Source organism: Phyllostomus hastatus, unplaced genomic scaffold, assembly GCF_019186645.2.
Source record: "Phyllostomus hastatus isolate PE091 unplaced genomic scaffold, TTU_PhHast_1.1 phas_scaffold_78, whole genome shotgun sequence".
Classification (NCBI taxonomy): Eukaryota; Metazoa; Chordata; class Mammalia; order Chiroptera; family Phyllostomidae; genus Phyllostomus; species Phyllostomus hastatus.
The window spans coordinates 19,337,718-19,363,036 of record NW_025334041.1 but is presented as its reverse complement, the minus strand read 5'-3'; the positions used below and the strand labels follow the sequence as shown (position 1 = coordinate 19,363,036).

The following is a 25,319-nucleotide window of genomic DNA, read 5'->3' as shown; positions in this document are numbered from 1 at the left end:
ACTACCCCACTGGTTGTTCTGGGTCTCCAGCTTGCTGATGGTGGGACTTCTCAATTTCTATAATTATGTGAGCCAGTCACTCATAATAAATCTCTTCCTATGTATCTATGCAGCATATCCTATTGGTTCTATTTCCCTGGAGAATCCTAATGTAATAACTCATTAAAATGTTATTCTAAGTTCTTATAGCTGGATGAAGCATCTGTAAGAACGAACTGTTAAGCTATTGGTCATTTAACTTTTATATCAAATTCAATGCGTATCAGTGCCAGAAGTGACATACAGACCTACATAGAATATTGGAAGGCACACATTCCCCTTTGAGTTTAAGGCTCCATTTTGGATCAGAAGTTGAGTGGTGGAGAAACTTTTCTCCACTTTTTTCTCCACTCTTGTCTTCACCTGGGTAACAGGAATATGCTAATAAGTAGTATAGTTGTTAAAGTGTAGCAACTAAGAAAGAGCTCTTAGCACGCTATGTATATTGTGGCAAAAAGAACAGCATTCCCTTCCCCTCCAAGAGGCCCACCTCCTAATCCCTGGAAACTCTGAATATGTTACTTTACAGGGCTAAAGGTGGTTATATATAAGGATCTTGAAAACAAGAAGAGTGACTTGGAATATCCAAGTGGGATCAATTAATCACTTGTTTTGTCCTTAGAGAAACTTTCCAGGCTGTGGTCAGAGAGAGGAGTGTTCACAGAAGCAGAATTGGAGAGAAGCAAGTTGAAGATTTCTTCAGCCATTCCTGGCTGTGAACCATGAAGAGGCCACAAGCTAAGGAATGTGGGCAGACTGCGGAAGCTAGAAACGCAATAGAGTGTTGGTGAGTTGAAACTGACTCAATAATTTCCTGATGTTACTGTGTTCAACAAACTCACGGGCTACTTGTTCAAAACGTACGCTCCAGGCCCTACCCCAGACGTTCTGGTTTATTATGTCAACTGTGGGGACCTAAAATCTGAAGTTTCACTTTATTTAGACAACAATTTATTAAGAGGAGCTCTAAAAGACATTCTGGTGTGAGTTTATGGAAAGTACATCGCCATATTTCACAAGTCATTTATTAGTCTTCTTTTCTATATTTACACTCCAGAATCAGGGGAAAAGTGACGTACATCTACACACATGCAAATAGATTTAAGTTAGAAAATTCACAAATTTTTAACCTCAATTCTTGACAACTGGTAGATGATTGGAAAGATTGGTAATAAATGTAATAATCCTGTTTTTGGACATTTATTTGGACGTTTATTTGTTTCACGTGTGTTTTCCAGGCTGACTGAATTCCATGGAGTCAGACACCGTGGGTCCTTATCCACATCAGAAGCCCCACCAGCAAAGTGCCGTTAATCAAGAAGGCACCATTAGTCAAGAAGTACTTTCTCTTCAGGGATACAAGAAATGCAAGTGTAGTTAGTGGTAGGAGAGGTGCAGGGCAGGGAAAGATTGAAGAAATATTTAGGAATTAAAAAGAGTAGATTTATGGATCTGATGAGGGGTTACAGAAAAAAACATTCTTCAGCTTCAAGCTTAGATTATTGGATGGAAATAGCCCCAGTCAAGGAAGAAATACATATGGTGGAAGATTAGTTTAGTTTTTGAGATTATGTGTTTGGGATGTCTATGGGAGATAATAACTACTGAATAACTACAGAGGTATATAAGTCTACAGTTCTCAGGTGTGATAAACAGGATTATGTCTGCCAGAGATGCCCATGCTCTTGTTCTCAGAACCCCGGAATGTTATTGTACATGCAAAAGGGTCTTTGCACACGTGATTAAAGTTAAAATCTTGGAGTGGTGAGGGTACCCTGAATTGTCCAGGTGGGCCCAGTCTAGTTACATGAGCTCTTCAAAGTGAAGATCTTTCCCCACCAGAGAGAGGACAGTGTGAGAGACCGCTGCTGGATTTGGTGATGGAGAAAGGTAGCCAGGAGACCAGGAGTGCAGGTAGCCTCTGGAAGCTAGAAGAGGCAGGAGAATGGGTTCTGTTTCAGAGCCTCTAGAAGGAACTCTGGCCTGCCAACACCTTGACCGTAGCCTAGGGAAGCTGAGTTTGGGCAATAAATTCATGTTGTTTCAAGCCACCAAATTTGTGATAATTTTACAGCAGCAATAGAAAATAAATATACCAACTGTTCTCCTTCCCCAAATGAAACCAAAGTTTATTATACTTAACAATGCAACTCTCTTAGGTCATATTCTCTGGAGCAAAAGAAAGGAGAAAAATTCTCCTGATTTTCTTTCTGTGTTAAGAGACATTTGCTCAGTTGTTGATTTCTGATCTGGGTTTTCACTGACAGATGCATTTGAAGCTGCTGAGGAAGTCATTAGGGTGAGGCATTCTATGGCACACAGCAGAAAATGTAAGACTCTGCCTATTGCGGGGTCAGAGCTAAACTTCTTGAAAGAAAAATTCACACTTTCTGCCCCTGTTCCTATTCCCAACACCCACTGAGTTGGATTTGCCCCCTATCATGAGTGAAACTCGTCTGAGGCCTCACAGAGGGGCCCAGGTGAGCAATATCTGGGGGCAGTCCGCACCTGATGATGTCTGAGCATGGCTGTGTGTAGAAGCAGCAGTGCAAATTGCATATTTGTCTCTCCCATTGTCTCTGACCTTTCTTGTTCAATGGTATTGTCCAGTCACAGAGAATCAGAATAGGGCCAGTCTAGCCCTCGTGACAGATGGCCTGAAGGAGAGTACCATCTAACACTAGTAATGGCAGCTGTGGTGGTCGCCAGGAGAGCATAGCTGTGTCCAGTGATGTAACTTAATATTTGTCTCATTAGTAGACTGTGTTTATGGGCTTTTGAGCAGAACACAATTTCATTACATATTGAAGAGAATACACACACACACACACACACACACACACACACACACATACACCCCTTATCACTGCTGATGTTACCCTTGATCACCCAGGAGAGGCGATGTTTGTCATTTTCTTTATGGTACAGTCCTTTTTCTTTTTTCCATGCTGTAGTCTTTGGAAGGGAATCACTATGCACAACCCATCCATAAGGAGAAGGGAGTGATGTTTTACCTCCTTGAATATGGGATATCTATATAAGTTATTTGGAATTCTTTTGCACAGAGTTGTCTATTCTCCATTTAATCATTGGATAATTTATTTAAATGGACTTGAGTATTTATACTTTGCTGTAAATCCAATACCACTTTATTCTGTTGTTAAAATGGTTCTAGCTTTGGCCATTGGGAGTTCTTCCAGTTCATGCCTCTGTCCCCTTGAGACACTCACATTATTATGTTTTTGTTAGTTTTATTTTTGTCTGTTTTTGTCCTTACTTTCTGGCACTACAAGATGCTCTAGATTCATTTTGCATATTTCTTGCCCCAGTCCTAAAATGGTTTCCCTGTCCCACCAATAAGCTCTGGTCACTTTTATTGGTGAATGGTATAAACCAAGATCTGAGTGTTAGGTGGGCTCCTTGCTATGGGAGAGTCACTGCTTCTAGGCCCCCTCAGCTTGCCGAGTAAGGAAATATCTATGTATATGCTAACCTGTGTATACATGCATACCTATAAACATGTTTTATGTAACCATATTTATTGATATTAAGCTCAAAATGAGTTTATATGGATGTCTCCAACTCTAATCCATTACCTCCTGGATCACTCTAGTCTCCTCCTGTTGCTTATCTGTAATGTCCTCCTACTACAGCGAGGAAACGGGCTCCCACCATCCATACCAATTCAGCTAATTGTTCAATTTCAGTATACATATTTAGTGGTTTCAAAATCACTAACACATACTCCCACGAGAAACGACTTTATCAACTAGAATACAGTACTTATGTATAGTTCCTTTTGAATTTAGTTTTAGAGATGTTATTTATTCCCCAGATTACTCAGTTTAGCCCCTTTGTCTCCACCCTCTTCAGTGAGGTTTTTCATACACTTGTAATATTATTAGATGTTTTTGTCACATTCTGCATTTGATCTTGAGATCTTGAGGCTTCTTAAATGATCTTATAAATATGCATATATAAAGGTGCATTCTTTGTGCTGTAAAATTCCATGAAGAGTGGAATATATGCACCATTATATGTGCACATATAATGGTTTAATCACCCTAAAAGCTCCTGTGCTACACCTGTTTCACATCCTCTAACCTCTAGCAACTACTGATTTGGTCATTATCTTTATAGTTTCACCTTTTCTAGAATGTCATGTAAATGGAATCATACAGCCTTTGCAGACTAGCTTTTTTTTACTACTGATACACATTTCAGATTTATTGATGTGTCTGAATGGCTTGATAGCTCATTATGTATTATCACTGAATAGTATCCCATTGAATGGATAGACAACTTTTTGTCCCTCATCCACTTACTGAAGGACATTTTGGTGGCTTCCTATTTTTGGCAATTTTGGATAAACTGTTATAATTATTCACATGTAAGTACTTTTGTGGACATAATTTTTCAAATGTTAGGTAAATGCTCAAGTCCATTTTGTTTTTTCTGCCATTAAGTTATAGGAAAGAGTTTCTTATGTACTTTGGAAATTAACTTTATATCAGATACATGCTTTGCAAATATTTTCTCCCATTCTGCATGTTGTCTTTCATGCTGTTGATTGTTTTTTCTGCTGTGCAGAAGTTTTTAGTTTGTACTCACACATCTGTTTTTGCTTTTGTTGTCTATGCTCTGTGTCAAGTCCAAGAAATCACTGTTAAGACCAATGTCAAGAAGCTTTTCTCCTATGTGTTGTTTTAGGAATTCTACACTTTTGAGTCTTCTGTTTAAATCTTTAGTTCACTTTGAGTTGATTTTTTTGGTATGATCTAATATGGGATCTAATTTTCTTTCTAGATGATTCACTGTTAATATGTAGAAATGAAACCGATTTTTGTATGTTGATTTTGTATATTGTTTATTGATTTTGAACTTGTTTATTTTAAAAGTTATGGATAGAGTCTTATGGTTTTCTATGTATAGGATTATGTTATCTATAAACAGATCATTTTAACTGGTCCTTTCTGATTTAGATGTCTTTATTTCTTGCCTAATTGCTCTGGCTAGGACTTCCAGTACTATGCTGGATAGAAGTGGTGAGAGTGGGTACCTTGTTTATTCTTGATCTTAGAGAAAATGCTTTCAGTTTTTTCCCACTGAGTATGATGTTAACCATGGGCTTGTCTTATATGGCCTTTATTATATTGAGGTACTTTCTTTTTGTTCCTCATTGGTTAAGAGCTTTTATCATGATACAATATGTCAAATTCTTTTTCTACATCTGCATGTTGATATGAATATTTCTTTTTTTATCCTTCATTCTGTTAATGTGGTATATACCACATTGACTTGGAGGATCCTTGGATCCCAGGCATAAATCCCACTTGATCAGTCCTTTTAATGTGCAGCTAGATTTGGCTTGCTTGTGTTTTGTTGAGGATTTTTCATCTATTTTTGTCAGGTATATTGACCCACAGTTTTCTTTTTTTTTTTTTGTGGTGTCTTTTTTTTAAAGGTTAAATACCAGCTTTTTATTTTTTAAATTGTAGTAAACACACATAAAATTTACCATTTTAACATGGGGAGTAGTGGGGGGAAGTGTGCACAGCTGTGCTTGAACAACAATTTATGTGGTGTCATTGTCTGGCTTCAGTGTCAGGGCAATGCTGGCCTCATAAGTGTGAAGGTTTATCCTCTCCTTAAATTCCTGGGAAGAGTTTGAGAAGGACTGGTGTTAATTATTCAACAGATTGCAAAGGCAACCTATGAATTGGGAGAAAATGTTTCCAAACCTATGTCATTTCACTTACATGGGTATCCAGAGTAGTCAGATTCATAGAAGCATAAAATACAGTAGTATTGCCAGGGGCTGGGGTGGAGCAAATGGAGAGTTGTTATTTAATGAGTATAGCATTTCGGTTGTGCCAGATGAACATTCAGTTGTGCTTGTGATCTGCTATACAGCACTGTGCTTATAGTTAACTGTATATGTTATGCACTTCAATGTGTGTTAGATGTTGTTACCATGCACATGCACACACAGAGACAAGGAATACACTGAGAGGTGTTGGAATGTCTACTACCTTGATCACCATGATGGGATCACAAATATTTGTTTACATCTGAACTCATCAAATTATCTGTATCAATTATACCTCAGTAAAGCTGTCTAAAAATGAAAAACAGTGCATAGGCCCAATTTACAGAAAAAAAAATGTTAGGTAAATACCTAGGAACATGATCTATATGCATGGATTGTATGGTAAGAGTATGTTCAGCTTTGTAAGAAACCAACAAACTATCTTTCAGGGTGGTTGCACCATATCATATTCCCAGCAGGAATGATTTGACAGTTCTTGTTGCTCCTCATCCTTGCCAGCAATTGGTATTGTCAGTACATCTTGATTTTAGTTGAGAGAAAGCCATACTGGACTACTGACCTATAGAACTGTGAGACAATGAACTTGTGTTGTTTTCATGCAATACATTTGTGGTTACTTGCTACAGGAGCAATAGAAAATCTGTACAGTACACAGCATTTATGTTATGAGGAATACAGACATTTTGGTGAGTGTATCCTCTGGTCCACATCCAATTATACTTCTCTCCATTAAAAAAAGCACCTTTAGCAATGCCAAGGTGGAACATTATTCCCCAAATCTCCATGCTTTCTAACCTTGGTGTAAATAAATGCTAATAAATATGGATTTTAAAGACTTATATTGAAGCTCAACTTTATCTAAAAGTATATTATGTAGTAAGTTATAACATATTTTTTTAGTTTTTTTGTTTTTAAATCTCTCCACTTTTTAAAACATAATTTCCCCCCAAAGCTTTCAATTCTTCAAATTACATCTCATGATTAGTATTTTAGATTTATTAAGGGAAAATGCCAGAACTTTAAGAGGTGAAAACTTAGTTATTTTGAGAAATAGTCTTATAGTAATATTAACAATGCAGGAAAAACAAATTCTTCAGTTGTAAACCTTGGTTTATCCCTATCTGCTTCTCTAAGCAATTTATTTCTTACTGCTTTTCAATTTTCTTCTAAAATCTTTCTCTCCCTTTATTATCTGTATTTCTGCTTTCCTTCCACATTGGGCCATCAATTCATTTTTACCTGGAGGATTTTATGATCTAGAGGGAGAATGGCAGGTTCAAATGTAACTAAAAATTTATATTATTTCAATGTAAATATTAACTATAAGGTAAAATATGATCACTATCATAACATAAGTATAGAAGGATTGAGGAATTCAAACTAAGGAAACAGATTGTGCCTAATTGGAAAACCAGGTAGAGGTTTAAGGAGGAGGGAGCATTTGGGATGGATTACACGGATTGACTAGAATTTAATGAGAGACCAGAATGAGCAAAGCTAGAGGTAGAAAAAGTGAATATTTAAGAAACATGAAGTAATCCTGAATAGCTTTTGGGTAGGTTAGGAGTAGACAAATTGAAAATTTAGCTGGTTTACATTTTTGGAAATTCCTAAAAGTCAGACAAACATTTTACTTAATTCACTAGACATTAGGGGACCACTGATGAATTTTGTGAAGATTATTTCAGCAAAAATATGTAAGGCAAATTAGACAAACTATTAACAACATAATTGGGGCCTGGCTGGCGTCGCTCAGTGGCTTGGAGAGTCGTACCATAAACTTTAAGGTTGCAGGTTCAATTCCCAGTCAGGGCACAGGCCAGTGGGTTGCAGGTTTGGCTCCTGGTTGAGGCATGTGCTAGTGGCAACCAATCCATGTTTCACTCTCAGGTCAATGTTTCTGTCCCTTTCTCTCCTTTCTTTACCCCGTCTCTCTAAAATCAACAAGCATGTCCTCAGGTGAGGATGAAAAAAATATATAATTGGGAATTAAGTGGCCACTGCAGCCCTCTCTCTAGGTCTGAATTTCCAACCTTGGTGTGCATGAGAATAGTTTGTGTTGCTAACTAAAAAGTTAGAGATTATGATTCATTTCCTAAGTGGTGGAGCTCAGAGATCTTTAACAAGACCTGTAGTGGTTCTGTACATATTAAAGTCTGAGTGTTAAAATAACAGGTGAGAACCTGACCTTGAATGCACCAGAAGACATGGCTAATAGAGCACAAACGAGACCGCTGTGGCACCCTGCTGCAGAATCCAAGTTGATATTGATGACTCAGTTTCAGTTCTGAGGCTCCCTTAACTGAAGCATCAAAAAACAGTGACTTTCTTAAGCTGTATGGTGCTAATTCTCAGAATTGCTTCCTGGAGGGGACTGTAAAGTTGAGCACTACTTTAAAACACATGGCTTGTGGTGGGATCGAACAAATCAGGAACACATTGAGAGACTCAGAGTGTCATCACTACTCCTTACTCTCCTCACCTCCTAAAAGCATGCTGGGGCTGCTCAGAGAGAGTGTGGGGGGAAAGGAAGGTGAGGGTGAGTTCTGCTTGGTCAGAGATACTAACTCCTCACTCTCTCATAGCAGGGTCAGTGTTTGTGAAATGAATAAATGAATGAGTGACTGGATAAAGAGGAAACATGGTTGACTTTGGGTGGAGGTTTATTGGACAGTAGTCTCAATAACATCAATAAAGATAACATCAACCATGGCCTAATAACAAAGATTTTTAAAATTAAAAAATTATTGATTCAGGAAGTCTCTATGACTTTCTACCACAACTGAGAACATAGGTAAACAAAAGGCAAAAAACCTCTTCATCTTCTCTGTGGGGCCTTTACTTCTTTTTCCCAGAAACACTTGCACCAGCATTTTCTACCTAGTAACAGTCAACTGCAGAGAGGGTATTTCAGATGAGGACATTCCTGACAGAAGGCATCTTGGTGTCTCTTTGGAACAACATACATTTTCTGGTACCACATTCTCATCCTCTTCTTGGAAAACTCAGCAAAGGACAACACAAAGCTCAGCAGAGAGCTTCAAGGAAAAGATTGGTGCTGTAGAGCAAACTTTATTTGCTCCTAAGAAATGTATTAATAGTTACGTATAAAGCCTGCATGAACAGTATTTATAAATACTCCTCTACTTAATAGAAAACAATGTCTGGCATGCTGATAAGCATATGTTTGGTTGAATAGTGTGTTAAATTCTGGAAAATAACTAATTTCTGGGCCATTTACTAAAGCATAGTCATTAACATAATTATTAAAACTAAAATGATTAATTATAATAATTTTGGAACATATTTATAGTAGTGAGAATAACTTAGTTTGATAGTTGCTGAAGCAGTTCCTTCTGTGGAAAAGACTAGAGGCCAGTAATAAAGAAGACAACATTATTTAAATTGATAGCCATGTCAGATTATTTCTAATACATTTGACTCTTGAGCCCTGACTGCCTGAGCTCTGCCACTTAGAAGATAAATATATCCCATATACATTTGACTTGTCTCAGCTTCCAAAATATTATATACAGTACAGTGTACTATTTTAATTTGCAAAAACTCAGAAATCTAGCAGGTGTTTAGTTTATTGGCAAGTAATATAATTCCCCTTTTTATTACTGCAGCATATTAACATTATTCTTAGATGACTTGAAGTAGAACCTATTTATTTTATTTGTGGTTTACTAGGATTATAAAAGTGACAGGACTCTACTGCAGAAGGGATTTGCCCATCTAATGAGAACAGTGGCATTTCTAGCTTCAGTGTATCCTGGCTACATTTCATTGCACACCATAGAGAGCTGTGTGAAGGAAACACTGAGACACTGGACACAGACAAAGGGGTTATTATCTGAGGGCACCCTAAGTCATTCTCATGTCATAGTCAACATGCTTACCAATTTCAATCATAACCATATGCATTTTACAAATCTTAGTATTGGACTCCAGTATACAGAAATACATCATTGACAATGATCATAAGTAAAATTTAGACTTAAATTCCACATTGACTGACACTGTTAAATTCACCTTCTGTAATAATTAGCAGAACAGGAGCTACATATGGCCTTCCTTACAAAATTAGGCAGCTTTTAAAATTATTCATCCTATGCCATTTTAATAACATTCAATTATCATAGTTAATTCCATTTAAGGGCAATTTAGATGCAAATATATTCCATATTAAGTTCCTTTTTTCTTCCGGACTTGTTGCAATACTAATATTCTCCTTTTAAACCCTTGCAAATGACAATTACAGATACAGTTTATATAGAAGATAAATGTTAATCATTTTTTGTAAGATAACTAATTTTACTACATGTTTATTTTCCAAGCACACACTAAACCATTGTGTGTGGAACAAATATTTAACAATAAGAATAAAATATTTATTAGATTTGTTTAGAAATACACTTAGGATTCACTGGGATTTTGGAAGATGGTCAAAATCAATGTGAGCATTAAATTGATTAATTATAGCAGTTAATTCCAGGCTCTAGTCCTGTAAAACTAAGAAGATCCCACTCTCTCCCTACCACCCACTAAAGAAAAAAGTGTTTGTTGAGGGATGTGCAGGGTGGGAACAAGGGTAACATGTAAGTAAGAATTTTGAAATCCTCTTTAAACACTGAATTTATATTAAGTAGCAACTTATATTGGACATTTAAATGTTTTTCCAGGAATTTTCTACTTGAGGGTACTTTTTTTGGTCACTTATTGATTTGGAAATATTTCGTTCTTCATATTCAAGACCAGCGATTTTCAACCTTTTTCATCTCATGGCACTCATAACTTATTACTAAAATTCCGTGGCATACCAAAGAAATGTTATATTTTTGCTAATCTAACAAAAACAGTTATAATTCTGAATCATTTACCGCAGATGTTATATTAGCTGTTGTCATTTTTTTAATTTGACCATCCAAGGGAAAAGAGGTCAGTGCCCCTGACTAAATAGTCAGGTACTGTGTGTTTTAAAAATTCTTGCAGTGCTTTGGTTGAAAATTGCTTTTCCAGACAGTCAAATGAATGTCTTGAAAGACTGTGGGGAAGGTTGAACTTATGGTCCTTCCCATCTAGAATGAGACAAATTGAAAATTCCAAGAGAAAGATGGTTCTTTAAGCTATTTCTGCTGAATGGATCTTTTATACTAATTTTATGGGGATGTACCAAAATACTGAACTTAATCAAAATATGAGTGGTTTAAGAGAAAAGTCATTGGTTGTTTAAAACATGGGTGATGATTTTTAGCTTATATTGAGTTTTACTTGTTTATGAACTATCAAGATAATGCTAAATTGTTAAAAAGCTACTGGCATTTGAGCACACTCATATTGTAGAGTTTGAGTATATTTTCTGGAATTCATCTACTCATTTATTTAATCATCCACTCATCATGTTTATCTACATTTATTAAATACTTCATCTGCACTAAACCCAGGGTATTCAAAGAGAATCTTTACTCTTTGGCCTAATGGAAATCTATGCAGTGCTTCCATGTGCCTCAGTGCCTCACAGAGCTATTACTGAACATAGTTCCTCCCATTTTTACTTTCAGCCTCATCTCTCCGAGTATTCGGAAGCAACCCTAGGCTGTGAACAAGGCTCATGGATAACAGGAGGCACTCACCATTGAGATGTTCTTGGGCCATTTTCTCTGCCTGACGCACCCTTCGCTTGGAAGGAAATCTCCCTGGGGCACCTGGATGAAACACGTGTATTGATTCCCAGCAGGCTTAGCATGGTACCACAAGTGTGCAGACAAGCTGGCACAGGGCACAGCTTAGGGTCTAATGGAGATTCCCTTTTAAGGTTAAATGGAGTTCGGATTGGGAAGTACTGTATCTCATTTCAAGCCAATGAGTGGCATGGGAAAGTGATCTTTATAAGGATGGCTAGGGCTTGAATGGACGCTTGGTCGAATGGACCGATAGACTGAAAATTTATTAGAGAGAGGTAGCTTTAAGCAATTGCCTCTCCTGAGAAATTTAAAATGGGTTTAAGAATTGGTTAAGCATTGACCTTGTAATAATAGAGATTAGTTCAAAGCTACTATTCACAATTGTTTTTCAGTTATTTACTTTTTGTAAAATCTTGTTTGTATGATATGGTTGCATAAGAAGAGTTCCAAAGAAGTCACATACCAAAATGTGGCTGAGGCGTAATGGGGAGAAACCTCCTTCTTTATTTCCATTCTCATGAACTTCTTCCAACTTCCTTACGTGCCATTACATGTTGTTGTCACGTTGCAACCTCTCCACTTCTGGACAAAAACGGCATGCAGTTCTATCTGGGCACACTGACTTTCTGGGTTTTTTAAATTTTATTTTTGAATTACAACTTACATTTGACATTATTTTATATTAGTTTCAGGTATATAGCATAGTGGGTAGACAGTCATGTACTTTACAAAGGTTTCCCCCAATATTTTAAGTACCTACCTGGCACCATACATAGTTATTACAATATTACTGACTACATTTCTTTTACTGTACTTTGCATCTCCATGACTATTTTGTAACTGCCAATTGATACTTCTTAATCCCTTCAGCCCCCCAACCCACCTGCCTTCTGTCAACCATCAAGTCTGTTCTTTGCATTTGAGAGTCTCTGTTTTGTTTGTTAGTTTATTTTGCTCTTCAGGTTCCACATACAAGTGAAATCATATGGTATTTATCTTTCTCTGACTGACTGATTTTACTTAGCATAATACCTTCTCTAGATCCATCCACGCTGTTGCAAATGGCTAAGATTTCATTTTTTATGCCCGAGTAATATTCCATTGTGTATGTACCACAGCTTTTTTATCCTCTCATCTATTTTTTTAAAGATTTATTTATTTATTTTTAGAGAGGGAAGGGAGGGAGAAAGAGAGAGAGAGAGAACATGAATGTGTGGTTGCTGGGGGCCATGGCCTACAACCCTGGCATGTGCCCTATCTGGGAATCGAACCTATGATGCTTTGGTTCGCAGCCCACGCTCAATCCACTGAGCTACGCCAGCCAGGGCTCATCCTCTCATCTATTGGTTAGATGAGAGGATGGATGGGCGGTTGGACTGCATCCATATCTTGGCTATTGTTAATAATGCTGCAATGAATGCAGGGATATAATATACTCTTTCAAATTAGTGTTTGGGGTTTCTTCAGGCATACCCATAAGTGGAATCACTGACTTGTACGGCAGGTCCATACTATGTTTTTTGAGGAACCTCCGTATTGTTTTCCACAGTGCCTGCACCAGTCCGCATCCCCACCAACAATGCACGAGGGTCCCCTTTTCTCCACAGCCTCACCAGCACTTGTTCTTTGTGGATTTATTATTGGTAGCTCTTCTGACAAGTGCATGTTGTTTTTTTGAGGAAAATCCTTCCAGTGTTTAAAGAGTTATTGGAATAAAAACCTGAGGCCCAAATACATTTTTATTTTCATTAAAACAAATTTCCTATGTAAGCAAGTTTGATCATATAACATTGAACATTACAGGGCACACATATACATTTTAGCTGTCCACAGGATGTAAATGAGACATAGAATTAGATAATCGAAATTTACCATACTGATGGCAAACACCTATTTTTTTACAGACACTAAATCAGAATGTTACTCATTTGTCTTTCTCAGAATTCGCTCACAAGGTTTCTCTAGATCCCGTCAGTCCTGCTGCCTCTGCAGCCCTGGGGCGTAGCTCTCCCTCATTCGTCTCTCTCTCCCTCAGACACAACGTGGGAAGGTGGATAAGAGCCTTGGTTAGGAAGCTGAGAGGTTGCCTTAAAATTATTGCTTTTAAACCCACTATCTTTTCTGCAAAGACAGCCTACTTCATGAATTCAAGATAATAGTTTTGATAGAAATACCAAAGACTGTTATATTCCAGTAGGTTTCCGCAGTGGTTTTTATGTCTCAAAATCCCTCTTCAAGATTGACTAGAGACCTGGAAACTGAGATACTAAGGCAATCAGACTATCTCATAAAACCAGACTGAAGCTAATTATTGCAACTTACACTGATCCTGACCACCGAAGGATCTCAGTAGGTGATTAAGCTTTATAAAGCAGAAGCAGCATTTAACTTGATCTTTAGCTGTGATGTTAATTGTATCAATTATGGAATGAGAATGTTTCTTCTGAAAGTTTTACTTTATTTGATATCCATTTTCCTATCTATATTTCCCTAAAATGGACACACTTAGTTAAATATACATTTGTTTCCTTAGCTATTCTATATCCCTTTAATCCAGCCGCCATCACCTTTCTCCTATCTACCCCCACCAACCAAGGCATTTCAGAAAAAGCTTTAAAGCACTTCATATATGATCTGAGTATAGCCCATCCTTTAAAGCATTCATTGACAAGGGGGCAACACCGTCCTCTATGGGTTGGGGAGGCCTTGGTTCTTCTGGGGCAAAGTCTGAGATATTAAAATGGCTTGTACATTTCCAAACAACGTATGCACTATCTATCTATACATAAACATGTGTACAGTATACTATTATAATTTTATTCGGTGGGGCTGCAATTAGGAAGAAAAAAACTCAAAAGACTCCCGAGGGCAGAAAATACTAGAAAGGCACAGAGCCACTGCTGTCTGGTCTGAAAGGGCTCAGTCACGGAGAAACAGGCCCTTCCCCCACCCTCAAACTCTCTTGCAGGGTTTTAACTCCGAAGCTAAACCAGAAAGAAACGTTTTTGCTTTCTCTAAGTTTTCCTACTACTGTGTTTCAATATCTATATTTGAATATCAGGTACTGAGATTCGGTGACTTTCTTGTACCTGCAAAAATGTTGTTCATAGCATTTTTCTCTTTGCTAAGTGATTAGGAAAGAAGGTGTCTTATGTTTGTTAAACATCCTGCTGACTCAGTGGAATTCTTTATCTTTAAGATTACATCATTCTTTTCTCCTCAAGTTTTTTATTTGTTTCTTCTAAGGCAGCTCTGGCAATGAAATCAGGATTGCCTTGAAAAATTAGTTCAGCGGTGACAGTTTCTCTTTTTGTTCAAATTACTATTTTCCCCCAAACTATCTGTGGTATTTTCCATATATTTAGAATATGATATACAATAATATATTTTAGTCTTTGTTATTTATGCATATTAAATTGATGTGTCTATAAGCTGGCTAAATTGACTAGCACAGCCTTTCTGAAAAAATAATTTCATGTACTTATTACAACCAGCTAAATATTAACATGCTTTGCACACTCACTTTAGTGATCAGTTGTGTTCTTGTTTAAAAATGTGTTTTCATTCAGATATTCTGTGCATTGAACCAAATTGGCTTTTTAATAGTTTTTTTCATTCTCCTTTTTGAAGAAAATAGATGTACAATATAGAAAGTGCAATTACTATTTTCAACAAGGGGAAAAGCATAAATATCAAATGCAGAATAAGTTATCGCATCAAATTAGCAAGGCCTTAGAAATATTTTTATAATGATAACTTACAAATGCCTGTCTCAAATTCAGCCCTCTGCCCTAAACTCTGGACCAGGGGTCCCTCAAACCTCTGCCCGCAGCGTGTCCAGATACCAGTCCGTGGCCTGTTAGGAACCCGGCAGCAAGGGAAGCTGCCTGAGCTCCACCTGGTGTCTCCACCCCACACAGGATCCACAGCAGGAGGTGAGCAACAGCCCGCAAGTGAAGCTCCAGGAAAAACTGGTCCTTGGCGCCAAAAAAGTTTGGGGACTGTTGTTCTAGACCATGAGTTAGCAGACTTTGGCACTCATGCTGAATTTGGCTATAGCTTTTTAAAATAAAGTTTTATTGGAACACAGTAATGCCCATTCTTTTGCATATTGGCCTTAACTGCCCAGTGGCAGAGTAGCTATGGAGCACATCTGGTCCACAAAGTCTAACAAAATATTTGCTATTTGACCCTTTATCAAAAATGTGTGCTGACCTTTGCTCTAGACTCAGATCCCTAATTCCCTCCTTCTAGTCCCTCTCATATGTCCAAAAGACTGACCAAACTGAAAAAGTTCAAAACCAAACCTCTCATCTTTCCTCTAAAACCTACTCTAACCAAAGTCTTACCCATGTGGTTGGTTGGTGGTGACTCTTTTCCAGTTGTTCAAGACTAAACGTTTTGGAGTCATTTCTCCACTTCTTGCTTTCTCTCACACCCACAGCAAATCCATCAGTTCGTTAGTAGAGCCTCATGAAGCTCTACTTGCAACACATATTCAGGATTCAGTCTGTTCTCAGGCACCTGCATTGCTCATGCTCCGGCCTGAGTGGGTGGTGTTTCGGTTACTCTCCCGCAGCTGCTGCCTGGCCATCCTGCTTCTGTCTCTGGCCTTGACTACCTCCTCCTCTCTATCTAACGTACTTCCAGAGTAATCCCGATGAAATGGAAATCACTCTATGGCCCTTTTCTTCTCTAAACTTTGTAGCGACTCCCAGTTTTTCTTAAAATAAGAGCTCACGATGCACTCCACGACCTGGCTCTCCTCTGTTACTGCCTGCCCCTGCCCCTCACCACTGTCCTCCTCACTCATTCTCAGGAAGCCACCTCGCTGTTTCTCAAAAACACCACTCCTGCTTCAGGCCTTTGCATTAGTTGTGCTTTCTGCCTATAATTTTTCACCCCTTTGATATCCACATGGCTCACTCCTTTGCCTTTTGAAATATTTTTTCTTTTTTAAAAAATAAATAACTTCTTAATTTTTCAATTACAGCTGACATACTCTATTATATTAGTCTCCAGTGTTCAACCATGGATCAGACATTTATATAACTTATGAAGTGGTCACCCCAGGAAATCTAGTACCTATCTGACACCATATAGAAATTTGTTCTTATTTACAATTATAAACTTCCATCCCTCCATCACCTCCTCCCAGAGTCTTGCTGTCCCTTATCTTGCTGTTTTTCCCATAGCACTTACTACCCTTAAGCTATATAGTTTATTTAGTTATTTTGCCTATTGCTTAGTCTGTGCTTCCAGTTCTTAGAATATAAGCTCTGTAGGCAAGCATTTAGGACATGTCTTATTACCTATTTATCTTAAGCACATTGAAAGGTGCCTGGCCCATAATAGGCCTAAGTGAATATTTGATGAATAGAATAGTAATAAAAGTTGATTTAAACTTATTCAATAGAAAGCACCACAGCAACAAAAAACTTTTTCAACTGTTAAATACTCTTTAAGACATTTGTATGTGTATGCAGGTATGTTCTTTTGGGTAATTTTCCTTGTCCCATAATACTGCAATTATTGTAAGTGTCTTTAAACTATGATTGCACTTTCTTATGTAAAACCACTTCAACCCAGGGCCTGTAAGACCAGGGCTTTTTCAGCTTTTCTTCTAAACACTTAATACCACAGCTCCATGTCACATCGTTCTGACAGTTGCTGATGCTCTATGACCATCCATGTCATCTTGTTTTCTTACGTCCATTTCTTCTACTTTCCTTTGAATTTGATTAATAGAATTTCTATTTGATGAATGTAGTTCTCCCACATTTTGACCCTATCTGCCTTTATGATGACACTTCATCCCCCACCAAAACTTCATGTCTTAACCTACGTTCTCCAGAAAGCAGAGACTAAGGCAAGGATCATAACGCTTTCCCTATATTGACACAATGAAAGCTTAGGGCAATGATACGGTGGAGAAAATGGTAGTAAGGCACAGAAAGATGCAAAGCAATGAACTACAGTGGGCTGTTGCATTAGCCACCCTTCTCAGCCAGCTGCCGAAAGATGCAGTGGGGCACTCACTAGGTATGTTCTTCAGGCATGAGGAATTTTTGCAAGGATGGCAAGGAATGCCATAATTGAAAGTATCAAGCAAAGGAACAAAAGAGTGCAAATGTTTCTGTCTGGCCTTTTAACTTCCACTTCCCATTGGTCAAAGTTCCCACATAAATAGTTGACTATCCTGCACTTTTATGTTGCATTGCCTGGCTGGGCAGGAAGCAGGCAGTGTGGCATTTCACTGCAATCCAGAAATGACTTGATAAAGATGAGCTCAGCATGTGAGACATGACAACTTATGCCCAGTATTTTTAAGGCTGACTCATGCATCCTCTGAGAACTAGACGAGGGCTCCCGCCAAGGCACTGGAAGTGTGCAAGGAGGGGGATTCTTCAGAAACAGGCCGCTGAGGGAATCTGAGGAGGTGTACAAAACCACCAACTCCAGTTATTACTAGCTTTACTCAACTTCTGGCCATCCTCAGAAAAGGAAAAAAAAACAAAAGCCACCTTTGAATCTTATTTGGTTTACTCCTTCAAGTTCTTTGTCATTGTCCACAACCTTCTGAATATTTGCTCTCTTACTTCCAGCCAACGTGATCCTAGCCCTGCCCCTGATCTCTGGCCTTCGGTGCCTCTGAGATCTCACTCTGCACCAGCTCCATTTTGTTCTCCCTTGGTTTGTTACTCTCAGCCACGTCTAGGGTTGCTTTTGTTTGGAACTCTAGCCTACCACTCAGGGAGATCTCTGACTCTCACCTTCTTTGTTTGTTTCTACTTGTAGTTTGCATTGTAACACTGGACAATAATATGTTCCGAAAGCATGTAAATGAATGCCAAACAGATTCATACAACTTTAAACTTAGCCATGTCCATACTGCTGTTTTTTAGTCTTTTCATTCATCTCTACTGGACTGTCTATAAACTTTTCACCACCAAGTATTGATCAGCCTTGAAATTCAGTTCTTAGAGATTGTTACATTTGCTGATTTATTAAAGATTATTCAAAATGGGCTCGTCCTCAGTGAAGATCTTGTCTGAGTTCTTTCTTGGGTTAATGATTTGACCGATCATGTGATTCTACCCTGAACTGCCTCCTCTGGAACCTTATTTCATTAATTAAACATTCTTTTATGTTCACTCTCTCCCGCTTTTCTTTATCCATCTTCCCACGCTACTGACTAGTGTATCTTCTCCCCTGAAACTGAAGCACACAGAGGGATGTGAAATAAAGCAGTTAGTCACTGAAGTCGGTGGTAGAGCAGGGACAGACCCCGAGAGTCCATGTTCATAGCCCCATATACTGCCATGCCTCAGAGGTATGTAAATGTCTTTTGATAGTGGAAATAGCCCCTCTTTGGTGAAAGCAAATTTTTAGTCTGTATTTTCTTCTGTTCATTTCTTTCTTCATAGTAGTCTAGATCCCAACCTTCATTTCAGTCAGTTAATCTATTGGACAACTTTGAACTTCAACAGATTTCTTTTGTGGGGGGTGGCTATGAACAGATGCATGTAAAAATTCATAGTCTGGTTTGTTGGAGAAATCCAGTTTCTTACTCTTTTGATAGGTGGTCCAGAGATGCAGGATTAGAAAACACTTTGTCAAATAAGGGAGTTGGGTTAAGAGCTAGGAAAGCCCATCAGAAGGCCAAAGTTGAGGAAGACTGATGTCCACAAAGACAAAGGCATACAACCTTAGGTAAAAATGGGGATACCCAAGAGAGGGGATTTAAAACTGGGCCAAGACATGGTGTCAGCCTATTATAGAATAAGTTTACTGTATGGAATAAATGGAAGGATTCTCTTCTCACTTGTACCCAACTGCTTCCTGCCCCTGTCTCTTCAAGTTCCAAGCACTGAAGTTGGAGGTAAAATGAGGGAGGGATCAGGACTACCGGAAGTGGCCATGTGTTTGGAATATGTGTTCGTTAGCCACATCTGTAAGACACAGAGCTTCAGCTTTTGGGTGCCCATAGCCCAGCTTGTTTCTTTCTAGAATCTTTGCTCGTGGACTGCATCCAGTATAGGAATACTAGCTGTGGACAACTCCAAGTTTTCCCTTTTTTCCATATTTGAAATAAAATAACATGTGGATTTTACATGGGAGATAAAATGCCTCTCCCATTTCAAATATTTAGCCTGACAAACTGACAGTGTGTTCTCTCATACTCACAATACGATCATGATGTAGTCTACAGAGTTAAAAATCCAAGCAATTCAGATGAAGCCACACAAGTTAAAACAGGTTTCCTTTTATTATTTCATCTTTTTCAGTAAAAAAAAATACAAATGAACTTATTGAATTTTTGTTTAGCACTTCTTTTGATTTTTGAGATGCATTCACTATTTACTGAAGGTTAAAAAGAACAACACTATGTTACATAAACAATCTAATGAATAGTTTTTTTTTAATATTTTACCAGTGGCAATGAAAGGAGTGATACTAAAAGAGAACAAAGCTCCCACTATTGCTTCATGTACATTTATCGATAGTTTCCACAGTGCCCAGAATAGTGTGTTTTACATAGTTTGAGCTTGTAAAATGTTAGTTGGTTCTTTTCCAAACCTTGGGGAGCTCAAGTTCAATATGTCTTTGAGAGGGAAACCCCATTAGTAACTGAAAAGTTGCTGGGTATTTGGGTGTTGATGCCTATACATCTTTGTCACCGATGTGGGTGTACCTATATATAAATTTTAGGTGCAGAAGAGTCTCAAATGTGTTCATGTTTTACCAACTGAGATGTGAGAACAGTTTCTGTCTTATTCTACAGAGAACACTTTTTCTCATTTTGTTTCAAAATGACTTTGCACACAGTGAGAGTGCCAGGTATGTTATTCTTATTGACTCTCAGTTTTGCAGTAAACCACGTGGTTTCTCTCTTAGAAACATAGAAATTATGAGCTGGAAAGAACCTTAGAAATCTCTCCCGTTATTTTGATCAGGAAAATGTCACCCAGAAAATTAAAGCGGCTTTCCAAGGTAACAGATTTAGTTAGCAGCTGAGCCAGAACTGGAATCTGTGTTTGCCTTATTCCTCATCAACTGCTGTTTTTCTCCCACACGCAATCCTATTTTGCATATATCATGTCAAAATCACTTCTCAGTTCACAAAACATTCAAGTCCACTTGGTTATTTGGCCTGTTAGCCTGTGAAATGTGCCACAAAATTCTCCACTATGTGTATTACATGCATGATGCCATTAGCTATTGTATTGCATGGTATTCACCTCATGGACACACTAAGGAACATGTATCTTTCTAATATTTATATCAGGATATATTGTGTTTTATTCTAAACAACATGATTCCATCTTAGAAACCCTGAAATCTGCAGTAGATCAGTTTTCCCTTTCCTAACTGGCATCAGGAAAGCTAAGAGCAAATGTGTGGCCTAATTTTATTGGTGCAGAGGGCACTGGGTAACAGATCATTATTATCTTTCATCCTGGGTCTAATTACCTCCCCACCTTGATTCTTTTTTTTTCTTTCACTTCTATACTTATTTCCATTTTGTGTAATATTGCTTTATTTGGATGTTGAAATTTAAATGCTTTTTGTGACAAGGCAAAGACAAATAAACATGTGAGATTGAATTCCCTATATAACTATTTTATCATAGCTCCAATTTCACTATTTATTCTGAAGCTTATTTTGAATATATCTAGAAAGTCTTTTCTAACTCAATTTGATTAGTTTACTCTTTTCAACCTTGGGCTCATATCATTTTGATAGGTTTACATCATGGAGATGACATGAGGAAATTAAATTATTTTGTAACTTGTTTACATAATTGGGTTTGCTTGAACTACATCTGAACCTGAATTTAAACTTACAGAAGATAAATGACAGATTGGCTATAAAAAGTATCTCATGTAAATGTGAAGGGATGTTAATTAACAGTACTTTCAAATTCTTTTAACCAGGTTGCTTTATTGGAGGTTTTTTTGAAGATGAAAGCTATTTGTATAACAGATAAATTTCTGAGAGAAGATCAATGGTATTGGCTTGAACTTCAAAGGGTGCTCTTTACTAAGTATTTTATACTTATTTAGCAGTGAAGAATCACTTAAAAGGAAAAATACACAGTGGATTACAGAGCAGCTCAAAATCGATCTGACAATCCTAGTTCATGTTTGCAATTTGTTTGGGGACTAATAATGATTTGGTTTTCCTTGCATGTTGATTTACTTTATAAAGGAACATTTACTAATGATTCTATTTAGAGGACTGCATGACCTCAAAAGCAAAATAGTTCATTGGTTCTTCCTGAGCTTCCTCGGTTTTTGAAGTATTCACCTATGTGAATCCTTACTGGTCTATGATATGTGCTGATATTGTAATTTAAGAATCAGCAAATGCTTTGGGTGAAACAGGGGCACAAGGTATCAGGCTCACTTCTCTGAGCTTCTCTTTGCTCCTGACCTTGACCACTGCTCACATTCGGGCTGCCATAGCTGTTCTCTGATCACTTCAAAAAACTGGTGTTCATAGTTCATCCCGTTTAAATAGTTATTCCCCGCATGGAGATCAGTCTGATACAGACTGCATTACCATATTGTATCATAGCATTTCTGTTGTAAAACAATACTTGTGTATTTCCTATTTCAGTGACAATAAATACTCCTGTCTTCTCCTTCCTTAACTTAAAAGTAATACTGCATGCAAATGCAATGGAAAAATTTGATTTGTCTAAGCTTGGAAAATTTCAGTAGTAAAATTTAAACTCTGCTGACTTCTCAGTGACCTTTCTCATGCCCAGGTTGTATTTTACTCAACTCACTAGATGCTTCCAGTTTACCAAGGCATCTTCCAAGTTTCACCTTTTGCTTAAGATCTCTTTTAAGCTGCCTTTTCCTTCTCACTTCAATACTCAGTAAATAGGTCCCAGGTTCTCAACCCAAATTCCTTCTTTCTGTCCTTTGAAATTTTACCCTCCCCCATTAAAGCAGGAATAGCTATTAGGAATCCTCCTGTCTCTAAACTCTCTTCCTTCTCTGCTTCTTCATTTTCCATGCTTTGAGTAACTTTCTCATATCCGGGCCTAATGATGCCACTTCACTTGACAACTGGCGGGTCTTCCCCCAGCCCCTAGGAAAAACCCAGACTCCTGGGCAAGGTATGTAAGGTCCTCCACGTGCTGGCCACAGCCTCCTTGTCTAGCTGTATTTTTAGCTTAACTTCCACATGCATCAAAGCTCCAGTGTTTATTCGGAACTTTTTCATGGAAACGGAGATTTCTTTTTTCCAGAACAGGTCCTATCTTTCATGCCTCCTTGTTATGTGTATTTTCTTCTTTAAATGTTTTTCCTTCCCTAGAAGACATTCTGCTGCCCTGTGCAGGTTTGCTGCAGCGTTATCTGCATTGTGAGATTTTCATCTTCCTCCCTCTGACCTTTAATGGTCTCGGGACTCTGGGATGATTCTGACATTGTTCTGTTTACATTTTAAAAGTTTACACAGGTTTCTGTCCTGGCAGTGTCCTAGTCTTTGACCCTAGCTGAGTAGCTCAGTTGGTTAGAAAGTCGTCCTGCTACCCCAAACTTGTGGGTTTGATCCCCAGTCATGGCACATATGAAAATCAAAGAATCAAGCAATGAAGGCATAAATAAGTGGAATAACAAACCAATGTTTCTCTCTCTCTCCCCTCCCCTCTCTTCCTCCTCCCTCTCACTTCCTACCTTGCTCTTGTCCTCTCTTTCTTCTTTTTTTATTGATCTCTGTAAGATCAATAACAAAAGGAGCTTACAAATACTGTTAATTATTTAAATATTTTTCTCCAGCTAATCTGTTAGCACCAGAGGCTCCTTTTCCCTAAGCACAGCTGTGGGCAAGAAGTTATTGCTTACAAGGGTTTGTTTTCTGTAACGGAATTGCAATAAATACCAGGGTTTGGCCTGGGCCGTGGCTGATTCTTTAGACAGAAAGCCAAATGTTTCAGTCCTTCGTGGAAGTGCCAGGGGAGGCTGTCTCCGGCAGATGGGTCAGCAGCATTATCAGCTCCTGGCACACAGGTAGCTGCCAGTTGTCCTTGTATCCTGGGTCAACCATGGGTATTATAAAGGGTATTGTCATTTTTAAGCACAGCAAAAGTTTTTTTTCCCAATCCCTTCACTAGTTTTGTTGTTACCTGTGGAAAAAAGACTGTATGGAAATACTAATATCTTGTCATTTGAGCCAGAAGTTACATCTATATCTTTGAATTTGGTTCTGAATTTTCATCAGGGCAAATCCACATGGCTTCAAGATTCCTTAAAAAGTTAGCTGTCTCATAGCTGGAGGTAAATTTTATTTAGGGACTGAGTTCAGAGGTGTATGCATTGCTTTTTATATTAAGGTTATTTTCCAGCTCACTATGTGCTGAAGATCTAAACTATAACGCAACTTGAAATGCAAACAAGGCATCTGCTCGTGCCTGACGCTGTGGGAAAATGTGGGCTCAGTGTCCTTCCTATAAAGTTTCCAGAATGCACACTGTGCTCTAAAACCTAAGCAACACCAAGGAGGGAAGTAAAATAAATAAGCGAAAACACTTCAGAGCACACCTTAGGACCCTTAATAAGGTCGAAATGGAAAAAAAAAATAATAAAACAAATGCAGTTTTACCTGGGAGAATTAGGCTAAGAAAACAAGCTGTTTGAAATTTTTTTGAAAAGCAGAAGGGGTTGATGTTGCTGCCTGCAGTTGGAGGAGGAACCGTGTTTGCGCTGCGGTGCTGGATGCGAGGAGTCAAGAGAGCGTCTGCGAATCGCAGAAATGTGAAGGGGAGTGTAATCCCGCAAGGAGAGTCCCTCAGATGAGCGACTGAGCCCCACACCCGAAGGGGAAGCGAGGGCCGCGGGAGCCGCCGAGTGACCGGGTGGCTCTCTCCAGGCTGGTTAAGTCGGTTATCTTCAGGCTCTGTTCCCATGCCCTAAAAATTGGGGAGAGCGACAGAAAATGTTTTCCAAACACTCTTTTACAAAAGCAGTTCCAAAAGGAAGCTTCTCAAGTCTGGCGTCAGGACACCAGACGCAGGCTGAGGATCGCCCGGGCAGGATGTCTCTCTGTTTCCCCAGCCCAGTACCGCTGCTGCTCCCCCGGCCGCTGCCCGCGCCTCCCGGTGCGAGAAGCGGGGAATCCGACTGCCAGACAGATGCCGCGTTCGCCAAACTAAATAGTGTGAACAAAAGGAGGTCTGGGACTGTGTAGTAAACAGGAAAGGCTGTAGATGACAGCAGAAGCAGCGTCTGTACATCAGAGCACATGCCACTGATGAGCCAACGTATATTCCGAGGGGAAAGGGAAGGGATGGAGAAAATCTTAACGAGGGGACTGGCGGGCTTGTTGAGAACATTCGGTCTCCTAACGAGATTTAAAAAGAAATTAGTCTAACCTCCCACTTCTGCACCAAGAAATGACAACTCTTCTAGGGAAGCTAGAAGCAGCCTTCCCCGCCTTCCCACTGAGGCTCACTATGGATATTTCTAATGATTTCTAAATTCAGAGAACATATTTATTCGATGTATAAATTACCTTAAGTTGGGGCATCTCATGGACAAGAAATCATGTGAAATAATGTCACGCACAGGATCATATTATACTATCAGATGTCTTCCCAAACCTGCACAAATGACGCGAGACATACCAGTTTGAACTTGGCCCTTTGCCCTCTGAATTTGGCACCGCGGGCCAGACACTGACTGCTATCTCTTTAGCCTCTCTTTCCCTGAGATTCGCTGACCTGAGATGTCTGTTAAGTGGCAGTGCTG

At 38.6% G+C, this 25,319-nt stretch overlaps 1 pseudogene; it reads right to left on the bottom strand.

Annotated features, from left to right (window-relative positions):
- LOC123811188 overlaps positions 1–24,478 on the bottom strand; it is a 107,452-nt pseudogene extending 82,974 nt beyond the window's left edge.
- Between the last annotated feature and the right edge of the window lie 841 nt (positions 24,479–25,319).